The sequence below is a fragment of the Astyanax mexicanus genome, chromosome 16 (assembly GCF_023375975.1).
Source record: "Astyanax mexicanus isolate ESR-SI-001 chromosome 16, AstMex3_surface, whole genome shotgun sequence".
Lineage (NCBI taxonomy): Eukaryota > Metazoa > Chordata > Actinopteri > Characiformes > Acestrorhamphidae > Astyanax > Astyanax mexicanus.
This window is the reverse complement of record NC_064423.1, coordinates 32,357,501-32,375,007: the sequence shown is the minus strand read 5'-3', so window position 1 is coordinate 32,375,007 and position 17,507 is coordinate 32,357,501. Positions and strand designations below refer to the sequence as shown.

General features: G+C 35.8%; 2 protein-coding genes across 5 annotated transcripts in view; both read right to left on the bottom strand.

Annotated features, from left to right (window-relative positions):
* The window catches only part of LOC103041677 (beta-1,3-galactosyltransferase 2), a 47,342-nt gene extending 32,757 nt beyond the window's left edge, over positions 1 to 14,585 (bottom strand). For 2 of the 4 annotated variants that reach the window (XM_049465716.1, XM_049465717.1), the window contains exon 1: positions 8,857 to 9,015. The gene's annotated coding sequence lies outside the window, so the exon portion shown is untranslated. Of the gene's footprint in view, positions 1 to 8,856; positions 9,016 to 13,410; positions 13,436 to 14,476 lie in introns of those variants that run through there. The other 2 variants (XM_049465715.1, XM_049465720.1) reach the window with 2 other exon arrangements.
* A 2,587-nt stretch (positions 14,586 to 17,172) lies between these two features.
* Positions 17,173 to 17,507, bottom strand: part of dpep1 (dipeptidase 1) — a 19,803-nt gene continuing 19,468 nt past the window's right edge. The window contains exon 10 of the mRNA XM_007231803.4: positions 17,173 to 17,507. This exon is cut by the window's right edge and continues 841 nt beyond it. The gene's annotated coding sequence lies outside the window, so the exon portion shown is untranslated.

The following is a 17,507-nucleotide window of genomic DNA, read 5'->3' as shown; positions in this document are numbered from 1 at the left end:
TATTTTTTTAAAAATTTGTTACATTATATTTTTGTCACGTCAGTTTAAAGAATATTTACCCAAAGTTCTGGGGATCATCAAGATGTTTGTTGGTAAATTCTTTCTTTTCTATTTGGTCAGCAGTGTTTTTTGCCTTGGAACTCTCCCATGGAGACAATTTTCACCCAGTCTTTTTCTTATTATTGAATCATAAACCTTGACTTAACTGAGGCGAGTGAGACCTGCAGTTCTTTAAATGTTGTTCTGGGTTATTTTCTGACCTCCGGGATGAGTTGTTCATGCCCTTTTGGAATAATTTTGCTTTGCTGACCTCTCTTGGGAAGGTTCACCAGTGTTTCATGTTTTCTATATTTGTGAATAATTGTTCTCACTGTGGTTCACTGGAGTCTCAAAGCCTTAGAAATGACTTTGTAACATTTTCCAGACTAATAGATGATCTGTGACTTTGTTTTCTAGTTAGTTTTTTAAATTTCGTCAGATTGGGGCATATTGTGCTGTTTTTTCAGATCTTTTATCTGCTTCATGTTGTCAGACTATTTTTATTTTAAGCGATTTATTGATTCTACAGGTCTGGTAGTCATCAGGCTTGGTTGTGGTTAATTTAATCATTTAAAAAACTGCTTTTTATATTTACTCAGATTATATTTATCTGATATTAAAGTTTGTTTGACATTTTTACTTTTACACGCCACTGTATACTAGCTAAGCTACCAAGTAATGGAAGCATACATCCGGTAAACAGCATTGAATGCACTTCAATTGCCTTAAAAGCTGTACACTTTTTACATATCATGTTGTGTAATTTCACTTGTTTGCTTCTGAGGTTTCTGACCATGACTTTCCAGCTCGCAACAAGACCAGGCAGGCCTGCTTTCACTAGACTGCCATTACCTGCATGCTGTATTTGTGTCCTGTAAATGTCTGGATTGCAGAATACAAACAGCTTTGCATTCCATTTATCAGCCCATCAATGTCTTATTTTTAGTATATTATATTATTATTGTGAGCAATGATATGTGCTACATTATACCACAGTTAGTTCTGACCCTGCAATGTGATTGACTGAGAGGTGTTTTATGAGTGACCTTATCAGCCAGTAATGCACTGTAACTGACGCTCTCCATGTATTACTCCGTGACATACAGGTTACCTAGCCATGATGCAGCGCTTACAAGCCAAACAGCACAGCAACAAACAGCAGCAATGAAGCTATTTTAACTCGCAACGTTTTTATAACAAAAGATAGTATTTTCTCATCCTCTTTAACTGAAACTGAGGGTCTTGCTATGACCTCAGCATAGCTGTACCAATATTACACGTTATAGCACGTTTAGCTGATGTAATGGATTAATCGTTTACGTTCTGCAAACTTTACAGTAAGCAAGCAATACACTGTAGGTCAGGGGTCGGCAATTAAGTTTGGCCGCAGTCCAGATATTTTCCAAGCCGTTACGTGGCGGTAAGTGTAATGGGATGGAGTGCTACAGACTAGTAGCTCTCCAGCCCTGAGGGTTGTTGAACCCAATTGCAGAACAGTTGAATTCAAAGAAGGTAAACCCAAGAAAAAAGGAAAAAATAAATATATAAACACACCGCTCCTCACGCGGGGTGGAACCCGTGTCGTCAGGGTCGCGGTCCAGTACACTACCACTGCCCCGGCTAGTGAATTGGGACACAGGCGGGGAAAAATGCCCTTATAAGGTGATTTTCGTTTATTATAGTTCAAACAACCTCACAGGCCAAATGTTTCAAGCTTGAGCCACCTATTGCCGACCCCTGCTGCTTACCCCTGGATTGTAAGACTTCAGTTTACTGAAGCGCCTGCCTATGATGTACTGGTTTAACTTTATATTCTGAAAAGAAACCTCACGCCCAGTTATTATTGTGTAATTCGTAGCCTGCAGATAGGTATTTCATAATGCTCCCTAGCAGTTCACCAATGTGCCGCCAGTGTTACAAGCATGTCCACAAAGGCATTTGTAGTATTTGATGTTTCGACAGCTTTTGTACAGCTCTTTTGTGTGTGTAGATATGGTTTAGGTTTAGGCTAAAAAGAAAAAAACTGTTAGTAGGTCCCTGAAGAGAATTGGTACCCTTTCACCCAAACTGAGCACATAATTTGTAAGATAATCGTTGTTCAATTTTACATTTCAAACACTCTAGTCTTACCAAAAAAGGCAGGTGCCAATCAAAAATGCTGTCCTTTGAAAAGAACATACAGAAATGTACAAACACAAAACAAGGACATGAGGAAATAGTTTTTTGGTATGGTGCTGACACACCTGACAGAAAAGTTAATAATGTTAGAAAATCAACAGAGAAACTAATTAACTTTTATTTGACAAAGCAAATAAGCTGGAGATGTTCGCGGAAGCTTCCTTAATTTCCTGTTACTGCAATTCTGGCTTTTTTGTAAAAAGAAAGGTGCATAAAATGGCTCTTTGTGTGATACCATAGAGGAACTTTTGTATGCATGTATGCATGTTTTAATTGTTCTGTCTACACTGTGTTTATGTGCACCATGGTCCTTGGAGGAACGTTGTTTCGTTTCACTGTGTACTCTGTATATAGCTGAAATGACAATAAAAACCACTTTGACTTGACTTTGACTTTTGAATAAATGAATGAATCAGTAACTGCTATAAATGATTCACTAACTGATATACATTGTTTAGTAGGTACTAGAAATAATTCAGTAACTGCTATAAATGAATCAGTAACTGCTATGCATTATTCATTATGTACTAGAAATAATTCAATAACTGCCGTAATTGAATCGGTAGCTGCTATACATGAATCAGTAGCTGCTATAAGTAAATCAGTGACTGCTAGAAATAATTCAGTATCTGCTATAAATGAATCAGTAACTGCTATACATAATGAATCAGTGACTGCTGTACATTTTTCCTTATGTACTAGAAATAATTCAATAACTGCTGTAAATGAATCAGTAGCTGCTATTAATAAATCAGTAACTGTTATAAATGAATCAGTAACTGCTATAAATCATTTAGTGTGTACTATAATTAATTCAGTAATTGTTATAAATAAATCAGTAACTGCTATAAATCATTTAGTGTGTACTATAATTAATTCAGTAATTGTTATAAATAAATCAGTAACTGCTATAAATGAATCAGTAACTTCTATAAATCATTTAGTGTGTACTATAATTAATTCAGTAATTGTTATAAATAAATCAGTAACTGCTATAAATGAATCAGTAACTGCTATAAATGAATCAGTAACTGCTATAAATGAATCAGTAACTGCTATAAATCATTTAGTGTGTACTAGAATTAATTCAGTAACTGTTAAAAATAAATCAGTATCTGCTGTAAATGACTCAGTAACTGCTTTGCATTATTCTTTATGTACTAAAAATAATTCAATAACTGCCGTAATTGAATCAGTAGCTGCTATAAATGAATCAGTAGCTGCTATAAATGAATCAGTAACTGCTATAAATGAATCAGTAGCTGCTATAAGTAAATCAGTAACTGCTAGACATAATTCAGTAACTGCTATAAATGAATCAGTAACTGCTATACATGAATCAGTGACTGCTGTACATTTTTCCTTATGTACTAGAAATAATTTAATAACTGCTATACATGAATCAGTAACTGCTATAAGTAAATTAGTAACTGCTAGAAATAATTCAGTAACTGCTGTACATTATTCATTATGTACTAGAAATAATTCAATAACGGTCATAATTGAATCGGTAGCTGCTATAAATGAATCAGATTCTGCTACAAATAATTCAATAACTGCTGTAAATGAATCAGTAACTGCTGTGAAACATTTAGTGTGTACTAGAATTAATTCAGTAACTGTTAAAAATAAATCAGTATCTGCTGTAAATGACTCAGTAACTGCTTTGCATTATTCTTTATGTACTAAAAATAATTCAATAACTGCCGTAATTGAATCAGTAGCTGCTATAAATGAATCAGTAGCTGCTATAAGTAAATCAGTAACTGCTAGACATAATTCAGTAACTGCTATAAATGAATCAGTAACTGCTATAAATGAATCAGTAGCTGCTATAAGTAAATCAGTAACTGCTAGACATAATTCAGTAACTGCTATAAATGAATCAGTAACTGCTATACATGAATCAGTAACTGCTATAAGTAAATTAGTAACTGCTAGAAATAATTCAGTAACTGCTGTACATTATTCATTATGTACTAGAAATAATTTAATAACTGCTATACATGAATCAGTAACTGCTATAAGTAAATTAGTAACTGCTAGAAATAATTCAGTAACTGCTGTACATTATTCATTATGTACTAGAAATAATTCAATAACTGTCATAATTGAATCGGTAGCTGCTATAAATGAATCAGATTCTGCTACAAATAATTCAATAACTGCTGTAAATGAATCAGTAACTGCTGTGAAACATTTAGTGTGTACTAGAATTAATTCAGTAACTGTTATACATGAATTTCATTAACTGCTTATAAATGATTCAGTTACTTCTATAAGTAATTCAGCATGTAATTGAAATGCTTTAGTATTTGGAAATATTCAGAACATGTAGGAACTTTATTTGTGGTAAGTGATTAAATGAGGTTGAATAAATGATCTGTCATAAATAATGGAAGTTCTGTAAAAAAAAAAAAATAATAAGCTTTCGAAATGCTTCTTTAAAGGTTCTTTATGGAAGACATTGGAACCATGTCTACATGACAGAAATATAACAGCTGGAACCTAAAAGTTTAAAGTTAAAGTTAAAGCAGAAAATAAACTTCTGATAAAAATAAAATCTTGGAAAACTTTATAAATATGTAAATACTCTGTTACTCCACACTACTGTTAAAAGACACTGATATAATATAATATGTGCATATGTTGCTTCTGAAGTCTTGACTGCGTGTACATTGCTCAGTTTTGGATGTATAGCTCCAGTTGCAGGTCTATAGTTTAAAAGGTGATTCATTGTTTAACAGCCCAGCACTGTGTTTGTATTCGGTCTTTCACAGGTTGAGTTTGGCGTCATGGTTTATTGCAGTTTATTTAAGGCACGGGATTAGCTCATGTGACGTGTGGGCGAAAGGTGAACTCTATCATTATATTATGAAGTTTTAGCACTTTCTGCTGCCACCTGCTGTTTCCTGCTGAGGAGTGCCTGATTCACAGATTTCAGTGCAGACTCCATACATGAACATGACCTCAAAAATAACTGCTGACCTAATAATATTTTTAGTAAGGAGAACCTCTTAACCTGAAAGTGACGACTGTATGTGGACTTTTTATTACTATTTATTACTTTAAGATAAAAAAAATGTTTTGATTGCAATGTGTGGATATTCTTAATAATTAATTAAGTTCAGAATACTTGGCAACCATAATTATCCAACCAAACGTGGCAAAAAGCATTGACTGGCTGAATAAGTAAAAAAAAAAAAAAATTACATAAAATATAAAATATAAAACATTTATACCAAGCAATGACTGTTCTGATGACGCTTTCAAATCGCAACCAGCTGAGAAAGTTCAATAAATATTTTGTAATTGATTTTTCTTTGATAAATACATTCCTGTAACTTCAGCAGCACTAGAACTCTCTAAGATGAAACTGGTGGGAAACGCCAGCTTTACCTTCAGGCCATTTTCGTTTTTCTTTTACAGTGCTGTGAATGCTGGGATACTAAATTTGATAGCCATCATATTGTACTGTTAAACCAGTTATACCAGACACACAGTTAGCGAAGGGTAAAATACCACCATGTTTTTTTCATGAAGTAATGAGAGAAAGTCGATGTAAGAATGTAGCCATGTTTTTAAAGCGTCCCCTTTAATTTTTTTTACCCATTTGTTACTAAAACAACACCATCAAAACATACCATTTTTATTCACAAAATAAACAAGCACTAAGTAGCCATATAAATGATTTCCATTTAAATATGCATCTTTTCTTAAATAATAAACAAACTAAGAAATGTCACACAACAACAATTCTGTGATTAATCAATTAATCATAATTAAGGTTATTATTATTATCTTTAATTCAGGTACTGAACTGTTTTTATGGGAGGGAGTTTAAGGGTTCAGTTTTTTTTTTTTAGGTATAATAAGCTCTTAGGGTAGTTTTGATGCTTTTCAAATGAAAAGATTTTAACAAGCTAGTCAGATGCATATATCTTTTTTTTTTCGCAACAGGAAATATGTCTGTGGTTGTGTATGCACAAGCAAGCGTGTGTGTGTTGGTGTGAGAGAAAGTGTGAATTTTCAGTGCGCACATGAGTCTAAATCAAGGGTCAGCAATTACATTTGATTGCAGGCCAGATATTTTCTAAGCCATTACGTGACGGGCCACAAAAAAAAAACAATTCTGTTTTGGAAAATGAAGTGTAATGGGATGGAGTTGGATGGAGTAGCTCTCCAGCCCAGAGGGTTGTTGAACCCAATTGCAGAGCAGTTGATCTCAAAACAGATAACCACAAGAAGAAAGACAAAAATAAATAAACACACCATCTTGCCGGTGGTCTAGAGAACCCCTGATCTAGAGCCTATAGTACAACATTACATCTTTTTCATCTGATTCCAAAACTTTAAAAATGATGTGATCTGCCTCAATCACCGATCACCTGCTCAGATCGGGGACATCTCCAGTAAGAAGACTAATCACCAGACGGATTTGACAGGCTTTTTCCAACATTGCAACCTTGGTGACTGGGCTCTTTTAACATTGTAGCATTAGCATGCTGACTACCGGCCTTATTCAACATTTCTACTGTAGTATTAGCATGCTGACTACTGGCATCATCCAACATTGCTAGTGTAGTGTTAGCATGCTGACTACCGGTCTCATTCAACATTTCAACTGTAGCGGTGGCATGCTGACTACTGGCCTCATCAAACATTGTAAACTTGGTGTCTGGGCTCATCCAACATTTCCTCTTTAGTGTTAGCATGCTAACTACTGGTATCATCCAACATTTCCTCTGTAGTGTTAGCATGCTGACTACCAGCCTCATCCAAAATTTCTACTGTAGCGTTAGCATGCTGACTACAGGCTTTTTCCAACATTGCAACCTTGGTGACTGGGCTCTTTTAACATTGTAGCATTAGCATGCTGACTACTGGTTTCATCCAACATTGCTACTGTAGCGTTAGCATGCTGAGTACCAGCCTCATCCAATATTTCTACTGTAGCATTAGTATTCTGACTACCAGCCTCATCCAACATTTCTACTGTAGCTTTAGCATGCTGACTACCGGCCTTATTCACCATTTCTACTGTAGTATTAGCATGCTGACTACTGGCATCATCCAACATTGCTAGTGTAGTGTTAGCATGCTGACTACCGGTCTCATTCAACATTTCAACTGTAGCGTTGGCATGCTGACTACTGGCCTCATCAAACATTGTAAACTTGGTGTCTGGGTTCATCCAACATTTCCTCTGTAGCGTTAGCATGCTAACTACTGGTATCATCCAACATTGCTAGTGTAGCGTTAGCATGCTGACTACCGGTCTCATTCAACATTTCAACTGTAGCTTTGGCATGCTGACTACTGGCATCATCAAACATTGTAAACTTGGTGTCTGTGTTCATCCAACATTTCCTCTGTAGCGTTAGCGTGCTGACTACCAGCCTCATCCAAAATTTCTACTGTAGCGTTAGCATGCTGACTACCATCCTTATCCAAAATTTCTAGCATTAGCATGCTGACTACTGGCCTCATCCAACATTGCAACCTCGGCACACCAGCACACCTAGCACACCAGTTACTGGCTTCATCTAGCATTGCTAATTTGGTGACTGGGCTCTTTCAACATTGTAGCATTAGCATGCTGACTAACATTAGTGTGACTATGGGCCTCATCCCACATTGAAACTGAGGTTTTAGCATGCTGGTTAGCATGCGCCGTTTGCACAGCCTATCTAGCCAATACTGAGAACTCTTAGTCTTTAACCTCTTTAACTGAACAGTTTTGTTGTCCGAATGAAAGTAAAATAACAGCCCTGAGAAATCTGGTCCTGTATCCATATGGGAAAAGCCAAAGAAATGGTTATCCTTCAGTTGAATACTAAACAGTAATACTCTATACTAAGATACTACATGCTAATCTATATGCTGTATACTAATATTAATCTTAATCTTAAGTGTGAGTTTGGCTGGTTAGTACACACAATATTATTATGCAAACTCACTTTGTACTAAAAGGAAGTGATGAAGCATTTCTGTGCCAACATATGTCACTGCACATTCTCCAGTCACCCTCTCTGCTGCACTTGCATCATTATATAATGTTTTAAAAATATTTCTCCAGATGTAAAAAAAAAAAAGCTCCTCTTTTTGCTTCACAATGTACTGTTGAGTTTTAAATACATAAATATTTGAGTATACTTATCTTTTAAATTGTTTATATTTTATACATACTTTACTCAAAAACTACTTCTAGTATTAGTAGTAGTTTACCTGTTAGTGGTTTTAATATTATAACTGATTGGTGTTTAAAACAGGAGTTGAGTGTTGCTGTCTGTCTCGTTTTTATGTAACAAAGGTCTTTCTTTCCTGTTTTAAAACTCTCCTGACCAAAGCAACAGTATTGTTTCTTAGTATTGTCTTTTGTATTAGTATTAGTAGTTTACCCATCGATGGTTTTACTGTTATGGCTGGTTGGTGTATAATACAGTGTTTAAGTCGTGGTAAAGGTAGTAGAGTGTTGCTGCCTCTCTGGTTTTTATCTACAGATGTCTCTCTTTCCTGTTTTGAAACTCTCTCGACCAAAGTAACGGTATTATTTATTCTGACGAGCGTTAAGGTTGACTGCCTATTGTCTCGGCTCTTTTCCTAGCTGGGTATTTTTGTTCGTCCGCAGTTTGTTACCTGTTTCTTTGTCCCATTCCGTTTCGCTCGGTAATTTCTCTGCTTTTTTTCTTCTTTCCTAGTTCTTTTTTCCAGCCTTTTCTTTCAGCATGAGCTTCCTGAGGCTCTGCATCCACAGTTTCCTCTAATGACAACCTGGACTCTCATGAGGGGTTGAGTTGTGTTAACCAGTAACATTTTGTTTTTATCTCACACTCTCTTAAACCCACCCCCCACCCCCCAACTCCCACAAAGCAGAAACAATTAGGAAACTCGTAGACTCTCCTTTCCGTACTGGAAGGAAATGAGTTTTTTTCAGAACTGTACCAGCCCCCACCCCCTTGTTCTTGTTTCATGGAGAGAGCTAGTACTTTGTGTTGAGTATGCAGTGTGTGAACCAATGAGAACTCATTGAGAAAATTTCGTTTTGAAACTACAAAAAACGCACTGTATTACAAAAGCCCTATCCGGACAGGATGAGTTTCTCAGGGGGACATCTGTAAAAAAAAATTCACACTTCTACTCTGTGATAAAACTCTTGTATCCGGACTGCGATTGAAAAAACAGGAGGACTAGTGAGTTTTTTTTTGCCTTTCTTTGTCACCTGACATCATGTTCAGTAGCTCCTCCATTTCCACTCGCTGTTGTGTTTACATGATATCTGTGGAAACGTGCACCCAAAGTGTTGTTACAGTGGCAGTGGACAAATAGCTAACTTATTAAATGCGAGGTGATGAAACTCAGATTTGTGCGTCCGGACGGGACTAAAATTACTAGACAACTAAGGAGTTCAGCAAAAAACAATAGGTAGTTCAGCTTGTAATTTTCTCAGAGGACGTCTGAAAAACACGTACATGGTTGTTCTGAACAGGAATAAAATCACAAAGGACTCCCCATAAAAGAGAAAATGACCCCAGGACCCCCTGAGAAACTAATTCCATCCGGATAGGGTTAAACCAGGCTAAACACAACTAAATTTGTCCAATCCAACTCAAAATACAAGTCACTATTTACAGATCAAGCATAAAATTATGACCACCTCTTTTTTTTCTACACCCATGAGGAAACCAGTTGCCTTAAAAAAGTAAAGTAATGGGAAATGAAAACTTAAGTTAACATAACTTAAAACATCAAGTTATTACGACTAAAGGGGAAGTAGATTTAACTTTTTTATTTTTGTTATACTGTAAGACCGAATAAGTCGAGGTTACTTAACATTTTTAAGGCAGCTGGTTTGCTCAATTTTTTTCAAGGAATGGGGAATGAAAACTTTAGCATAAATTAAAACATCAAATTATTACAACTAAAGGGGAAGTTGATTTATTTCTTAGGTAGCCCAGGGGAAATCATTACACACTGATGGTAAGTGTTAGTCAGAAACTGTTGGATACACCCAGTATGCAAATAGATTGTGACAGAAGCCAATGGAAAAGAAGCTGTGGATGGCAACAGACTAAACTCAGTTATTATAAGTTGGTTCAACTCGTATATCTGTGCCCACAAATTTTCAACTAACTCAAAATAGTTGAGTATTGTTTAGAAATATCCAGTTTTATGTAAAACAGACTTAAATCATTTGAGTTCAAACAACTTTTGGGTTTACAGTGTATAATTACAGATTGTAGTCTTGTATGTGTTTCTCTGAATCCTTTTTTCTTTTTACCGTCCTCCTTTCATGCTGTTTGTTCTTCAGTGGTTACAGGCCCACCACAGAGCTGCAACAATGTGGTGGTGTGTGTTGTTTTCTGCAGGTAAAGTGGGTGAGACACACAGTGCTGGTGGAGTTTTTAAACACCACTAAGAATTGTCAACCGGTGTCTTGTGTGTAGCTTAGTGTAAGCAGGGATTAAGGGCTAGAGGATGACCAACACAAACTGTGCAGCAGAGCTTCTGTCTCTGACTCTACATCTACAAGGTGCAGATTTTTTAAACACAGTGTTTAAAAACTCCAGCAGCACTGCTGCGTCTGATCCAGTTCTGTATTAGTGCATGAGCAGTTTTTATATTGTTGGGCGGTATGACGGTATTTCGGTATACCACAGTATTTAAATATGGTGACGGTATTGTAAAATAGTGACGGTATATTAACCACGTGACGTGCCAAACCTGAACTTTGAAAAACGGACGTTTAAGACATTCTGCGCATCCACAATGAAAGAGCAGTAGGAGGGGTAAACAGTTGGAGCTCCCTAATTGGTTATGGGGTGGGGATTCTCAGTGAGGAGATCATACAGCAAAAACTCAATAAACTCTACAGGTTTCACTAAATTTCACCAAAATTATCGCCACAAATAGCCACATTTGTGCTGAAGTGACAATAAATCCCTAACAACTAACCAACCAACCACCGAAATGATCAGATTTATCAGTTTATCCTGCAGCATGGGGTGTTCAGTGTGAGTTACTCAAAGTTACAGCTGTTTCCTTAAATATTCCTCATCTCCTATTTCTCTACTAAACAGTTTTTTTTATGTCACTCACGCTCGTATTCTAATACCGTACAGAATTCTGCAGTTTCCTCAGTTTTCTGTCATTATTTCGCAGCTAGCTCGAGCGCTGTAAATATAAGCAACTCCGCGGACCGCGAGACATCTGAACCCCGGCTCCCCTTCGCGAGCAGAAACACCACCCGCTGTTAAGCTGCTGTAGTGGATAAATGAACAAACACAAAAATTAGGGTATTCAATCAAATTTCAGTTCGTTTTATTTTTTTCTTTTAATTACCGTTTTTATTAGTTTCAGTTAAGGGGAACTTTCACTTTCAGTTTTCGTTATTTCGTTCGTTTTCGTTAACAGTAATACGTTGTTATATGGTGATTATCAGGCCGTAGCTTTATATAAAATAAAAATAGTATTAAAAAACAGATGACTATTTCCTGGAGCCTGGACTGACCCGAGATTTTCCATTACTTTCCTCGGGCCGGGTCTCGTCCGGGCTGAAAAATAAAAATCAAAGTATCCTGCTATTTAAAAGAATGGAAAATTTAATAACAATAATAATATAATTCTGCATACTAGAGTTTAGATTGTCTGCCTGAACCCGAGCGTGAACGCGAGCCTGAACGCAAGCTCATCAGCGCGTTGAAAGCTCCGCAGCATTTAATAAAAACAGATTAATAGATATAAAATAGGAAAATAACTAACTAAACTTAGCTCAAAATGGTAAAAGAAATATAATCTAACAAATTCTAAAATAACGAAAAATAAATAGTGTACACACAGGTACAAAGCTAAAAAAATATACATAAAAAAAATAAATCATCCGCGCATTTAAAGCTCCGCAGCATTTAATAAAAACAGAAAAATATAGGTATGAAATAGGAAAACAACTAACTAAACTCAAAATGCTAAAAGAAATATAATCTAACGAATTCTAAAATAACAAAAAAGAAATATGAATATTCATGAGCAAGAGCCAAAATCCTATCAAGTACCCCCCCACCTCCCACTCCTCCACTGGACTAAAGCAGCATGATACTGGATCACCGGAGCACTTTTTTCACAGAAAAACAGCTCACATGGCATTCATTCATTCTAGATACCACAATTAGAATAAAATGAATGAGAAAACAATGAAATGAGACCTTTAACCCTATGCATCCCACAAGATGAAATTGAGGCTGATGATCAAACTATAGTCCAGAAAAAATCCAGAACTAATTGATGTGGAAAAAGTATTAAGTATGTCTTCCTCTTTACTATATTGTGGTTCATTGCTTTGAGGATTTGATTGCTAAGGTATTGAAACTGCATTTTAAATCGAGATTAAAAGGAAAAAATATATAGTCTACCACTGAGCCGTAGGGTTGAAAAGAATTTAAGCAAACGTTAAACATAAAAGGACTGATATTTATATAGAGCAATATATGGGCAGCTTATATGAACTTAATTATAAATGTGGTTATTGTAAAGTGAGGTCATATGTGTTGATGGCTTGAAAAAATGTTTCCGTTTTGTTTCAAAACTGAAACTTCACCCTCATCACATCTCGTCTTCAGCATTAGCGGCCTGATTTCACACGGTTTGTAATTAACAACTACATGAACATTGATCTAATTTGCAATTACTCATGTTACTCGTGTAGTTAAATCTTAATAAATGTTACATGTACTTCATGTCCAAATATTTGTGGACACCCTGTCTTAGTGGATGCAGTCAGCTATTTTAAATTGCACCCATTGCTGATATGGACGGGCAAATGCATGCAATACACAGCTTGTCTAATACTTGTAGACAAGTACTGGCAATAGAATAGGACATCTTATGTATGAATTTTGTTTAAATTATATCAAACCTTAGATGTCAGTTTTCCGAACAGGGATTAAACCTAGTCCTAGACTGTTTATTTTCCTTTTAGTTAATTTTTTTTATTCAAAATGCTGTGAAGACCAAGACTAGGCTTAATTCCTGACTTGTAAATGATCCCAACTCATTCTTTGTAGTAATTAACAAATTTTGCTTGCTCAAATTTCTTAACACTGCATTACACTGCATTTTTTGGCCATATATTAAAGTATATATTAAATTATAATCAATTATAAAACTAGCTGTATATTATATGTATAGTATATGTACTGTATATTGAGGAGAACATTCAGTTTCTGTGGAAAAAGTTTTGCAATTATTGGTCATATGTACAGTAAGCCACCATGCTGGATGTTGCAATGGTGTAATAGCTTTTATCTTAAAGCCACTAGAATAGTGAATTTTTTTCTTCTGATTGGCGTATGAGGCGTTTTATATTCAGTAAGAAATTATACAATAAATGGCCATTTTCTGTGATATTTCTGATCAAATATTGCACCTTGGTGTACACAGAGGGAACTACGGCAGGTGGATAAAAACAGCATATATTTTCCATATTATTATTATCATTATTAAAAGTTCTCTGTCCTTTAAATTGGTCTAATTGTAGTTATGTTATTATACTGTATTATACTGTAATCTATTCACTGGCCTTATATGGCCTTAAAATGAGAAAATTACATTTATCACAGTTATTTCTGGTATATCATCATATATCATCCAGCATCCGGAGACTGGTCTAGCAGAAACTATTCACAACATACTTATTGCGGTTTATTAACAGTATTATTAAAATGGCTCTAAATCTTAATATTATGCAACATAGCTGAACAGCACATAGCCATGGATTCTTTTTTTTTACAATATTTCACTTCTGTATTTACTGTTTCTGGTAAAATAAAGGGATCACTTTATTTGGATGGTCCATTATAGATGCCTTATTGATGAGAAGCTAATGTTCAACCTAACGTTCAAACAAACGTTCAAACAAACGTTCAACCTAACGTTCAACCTAACGTTCAACCTAACGTTCAACCTAACGTTCAACCTAACGTTCAACCTAACGTTCAACCTAACATTAATTCAGCTGAATGGAAATTTTACTCAAGCATCTACAAGGCATTACCTATGGATCACCCGAGTACAGTGTTACCAAACTTAATTACTGCCGAACCACACTTCTAAAACACAGAGCGTTAAACCAACTCAAATTCAGTTCCGACTGTAACGAACTGTAAACTCATCAGTCTAACCTCTACAGTTCATAGTCACAACACATCAAAGCACAAAGCAGAATGTACAGGAGCAAAGTTTCCCACCAAAACAACTCAAATACCTGGCTGTGAGACGGATCGCTGTATAATCCTCCAGACGGTGTTCCAGCCGAGCCGAGAGAGCTTCGCACAGAACAGTGAAGTGATTGGGAAAGAGAGAAGACGTTTTATGTCATCTCTCCAACAATGTAAACCACAACGTTTCTAACAGTGTGTTTTAACACAGGAAGGAGTTTTACTTCCGCCTTAGCTAACTGAACTTTCTTTAGTGTGATTTGGTTTAGTTTGTGCTCTGTTTAGGTTATTTTCTCGTCTTCAATCTGAGTTCTTTTAGACACTTCTGAGCTAATCTGACATGCCTTGACATTTTAAAAAAAATCTAAAATATTTTTAATCTAAAAAGTGCTACACATGCTTTTATTCAACACAGAATACCACAAACAAGATGAAAATATGTAATTGTATAATATCACACTTTAAGATGCACCAGATTACAGTGAACATCTGATACAACAGGGGTTGGACAATGAAACTGTAACACCTGTCATTTACTTCTGCTTCTTTGCCTCTGAACTTCCACATTCTTACTATAATTTTGTTTTAATATGTTTGTAGTATCAATATGTGATTGAAGTAGCATCATCACTTAGTTATAATGAATGAATTCTATAAGATATACATGCACACTAGGGGTGTAACGGTGCTTGTATTCTTTGTGAACCGTCACAGTACGGTTCGTGCAAACCCATGCAGAATACACGGTACACAGGCAGTCTGTTTTGTATTATTATATTTGACTATTCTATTTACCCTAATTATTCTATTATACTAATTATCATCATTATTATTGTTGTTGTTATTATTGTTATTATTACTATTGTTATTTTTGTCATCATTATTCCTCTTTTTATTGATGGTTCTGTTAATATTTTCATTAAGGTCTTTTTGTGCTTTGGCAACATTGTTTTCAAAACAGTCTCTCTCACTCACTCACTCATGTCTCTCTTTCTCACTCACTTGCCCCCCCCCCCCCCTCTCTGTCTGTCTCTCTCACTCTCTCACTCACTCACTCACTCATGTCTCTCTTTCTTACTCACTTGCCCCCCCCCTCTCTGTCTCTCTCTCTCTCTCTCTCTCTCACTCTCTCACTCACTCACTCACGTCTCTCTTTCTCACTCACTCGCCCCCCCCTCTCTCTCTCTCTCTCTCTTTCTCTCTCTCTCTCTCTCTCTCTCACTCACTCACTCACGTATCTCTCTCTCTCTCTCACTCTCTCTCTCTTATTACTGTTCCCTCACAATAATACTGAGAAATTCCAGCATAAAAAAATTATCATGATTTAAATTCACTTTTAAGTGATTGACACCACTAATATAATTATTTATATCTAACTGTACGTTCACACCGAACGCGATAAAATCGCTCTGTGTCGCCTGTGCAACAGGCGATGAGTCGCTTGTGGGCGTGTCTCACTCAGAACGAGCTGTCGCTGGTGGGCGTTTTCCTAATACGGCACGTACAGAAACAAGGGTTCAGCCTATCTACACAATTCCTAAACCATAAACAGTCGTACAGACGTTTCACAAACAATAAATCTTTATATATTTTATAACTATTATTAAGTACAATTATTTAACATAATTATTTCATATTACAATAAATGGGTTTACTTAAATATAATACATTATTTTCCTTAATGTAGTAAATCATTCTCTTACAATATATTATATAATATAAATATATTTGTCCATAATTTAAAATAGTGTTGTTAGTAGTATTGTTGTATAGTATTGTTAACTTAATGTAATAAATTATTCCTTGGATGTAATTAATATGTTTACTTAAATATATTAAATAATCCTCTTGATTTAATAAACAGTCTTTCTCTTAATTTAATAAATAATTCCCTCAGTTTTAATAAATCTTTCTGTAAAATGTAATAAATAATTCTCTCAGATTTAACTAAATCGTTCCAAATTCCATACCTCAGTTTGAATAAATCGTTACGTTAAATGTATTAAATACTTTCTTCAGTTGTAATAAATCGTTATGTTAACTTTAATAAATAATTCCCTTTGTTTCAATAAAAGGTTCTGTTAATTTAAAAAAATATTCTTTAGTTGTCATAAATCTGTTATTTTAATAAATAATTTCCTCAGTTTTAATATATAGTTTTCTATTTAAAAAGGTAATTCTGTAAGGATAGTACTATAGTGGGGTAGCTGCTGGTGTAGTGGAGTATTTTACCTCAGATCAGCTCAGTTCAGTTCTGTTCTGTTCTCTCCGTTTTGCTGGCGGAATAAATCTTCAGTAGGAACCGAAAATCAGAGCAGCGATTTCAGGCCGAACATATGAGAATCTGTTTCTGATTGGTAGTCGCCGCCGCGCGTCGCTGCTCATTTGCATAAAGTTAAGTTCTGGTCAACTCTCTCGCGTCGCTCAAACCGCCCGCTTCGCATCGCGTCGCGCCGCGTCGCTGCCTTTCGCCCAGTGTCGCTGGCTCTCATTGAAAATGAATGACTTCCGGCTGCTTTGTCGCTCGCGTCGCGTTCGGTGTGGACGCACGGTTATGCTTATACTTCTTAAAAATAACTCAAACATTAAAATTCATCCAGTAACATGCTTAGGAAAAAAAATTGTAGTTAAAGTAATGCTGTTGTTTTTGTTTTTAATAAAGCGCCACAATCATGCTTATTGTTTGTTTGTTCCAACAAGATCCACAAGATGGAGCCTCTCATGATGACAGAAGGAGAGAACCCTGGTTTCAACCATTTAATAAAAGTCCTCGAGCCCCGTTACAACATTCCCTCCCAAAAAAACAAAACATGGTTATAGTGAAGTTCCACTGTTATTATAAAGTTAATACAGGTGAGGTTATGCAGAATGCCCAGACTCTTTATTTTTTACACCAACCGTACCGAAAATGTACCGAACCCTGGGGTTTATACTGAGGTGTGAACCGAACCTTGAATTTTCTGTACGGTTACACCCCTGTTTTTACACATAAAAGAAATTAGTCTGGGGGAATGACTACATACTGACAGTGAGTGAGAGGTGGGGAGCAGCATGCCCAGTGTTGCATGAGCCACAGGC